Source organism: Rhinopithecus bieti, unplaced genomic scaffold (genome assembly GCF_001698545.2).
Source record: "Rhinopithecus bieti isolate Rb0 unplaced genomic scaffold, ASM169854v2 scaffold_6782, whole genome shotgun sequence".
Taxonomy (NCBI): Eukaryota; Metazoa; Chordata; class Mammalia; order Primates; family Cercopithecidae; genus Rhinopithecus; species Rhinopithecus bieti.
The window spans coordinates 2,365,323-2,367,015 of NW_016805866.1; the positions used below are offsets into that span (position 1 = coordinate 2,365,323).

At 43.2% G+C, this 1,693-nt stretch overlaps 1 pseudogene; it reads left to right on the top strand.

The window, feature by feature from the left end:
* Nucleotides 1-1,400, top strand: LOC108530791 (elongation factor 1-alpha 1 pseudogene; annotated as a pseudogene).
* The last annotated feature ends 293 nt before the right edge of the window (nucleotides 1,401-1,693 follow it).

Sequence of the window (1,693 nt, forward strand, 5' to 3'; positions counted from 1 at the left end):
ATGGGAAAAGAGAAGACTCCAACCAACATTGCCATCATTGGACACTTAGGTTCAGGCAAGTCCACCACTACTGGCCATCTGATCTACGGATGTGGTGGTATTGGCAAAAGAATAATCAAAAGATTTGAGGAGGAGGCTTCTGAGAGGGAAAAAGCTCCTTCAAATATGGCTGGGTCTTGGATAAACTAAAAGCTGAGCCTGAGCGTGATGCCATTATTGATATCTCCCTGTGGAAATTTGAAACCAGCAAGTGCTATGTGACTATCATTGATGCCCCAGTACACAGAGACTTTATCAAAAACATGGTTACAGACGCATCTCGGGTGGGCTGTGCTGTCCTGATTGTTGCTGCTGGCATTGGTGAATTTGAAACCGGCATCTCTAAGAATGGGCAGATCCAGGAGCACGCCCTCCTGGCTTACACACTGGGTGTGAAACAGCAAATCGTTGATGTTAGCAAAATAGATTCCATTGAGTCACTCCACAGTCAGAAGAGATACAAGGAAATAGTTAAGGAAATCAGTACTTTCCTTAAGAAAATTGGCTATAGCCTTGACACAGTAGCATTTGTGTCCATTTCTGGTTGGAAGGGTGACAGCATGCTGAAGTCAAGTGCTCACAGGTCTTGGTTCAAGGGATGGAAAGTTACCCGTAAAGATGGCAATGCCAGTGGGACCACACTGCCTGAAGCTTTGGACTGCATCCTACCACCAACTTGTCCAACTGACAGGCCCTTGCATCTACCACTCCAGGATGTCTACAGAATTGGTGGTACTGATACTATCTTTGTGGGCTGAGTGAAACCTGGGTTTCTCAAACCCGGCACCATGGTCACCTTTGTTCCAGTCAACATTACAACTAAAGATGTGTTGAAATGTACCATGAAGCTTTTAGTGAAGCTCTTCCTGGGGACAATGTAAGCTTCAATGTCAAAAATGTGCCTGTCAAAGATGTTCATTGTGGCAACACTGCTGGTAACAGCAAAAATGACCCACCAATGGAAGAAGCTGGCTTCACTGCCCAGGTAACTGTCCTGAACCATCCAGGTCAAATCAGTGTTGGTTATGCCCCTGTAATGGATTAACACACAACTCACATTGCTTGCAAGTTTGTTGAACTGAAGGAAAAGATGGATCACCATTTTGATAAGAAGCTGGAAGATGATCCTAAATTCTTGAAGTCTGGTGATGCTGCCATTTTTGGTATAGTTCCTGGCAAGCCTATGTGTGTTGAGAGCTTCTCTCACAGTGCTCCTCTGGGTTGTTTTGTTGTTTGTGATATAAGATAGACAGTTGCTATGGATGTCATCAAAGCAGGGGACAAGAATCCTACTGCAGCTGGCAAGGTCACCAAGACTGCCCAGAAAGCTTGGAAGGTTAAATGAATATTACCCCTAATACCTGCCATGCTAGTCTTCAGCTTTTATGCCTGAAGTTGCATTTTTTTTTTTGAACTTTTGCATTCAGACCTTGGCAATGACCTTGAGCAGTAGGATATAAATAACTCCCACATGCTTAGCGTTCCAATAATGGAACGCTAAGCATAAATGGGTTTTAATCAGTGGTGGAAGAATAGTCTCAGAATTATTTATTTCAATTGCCATTTAAGGTTAATAGTTAAAGGCTGGTTAATGATAACACTGCATCGTAAAAAAATCACAAGGAAAGGAGAATGTTTTGTGGATTTGTGTGTG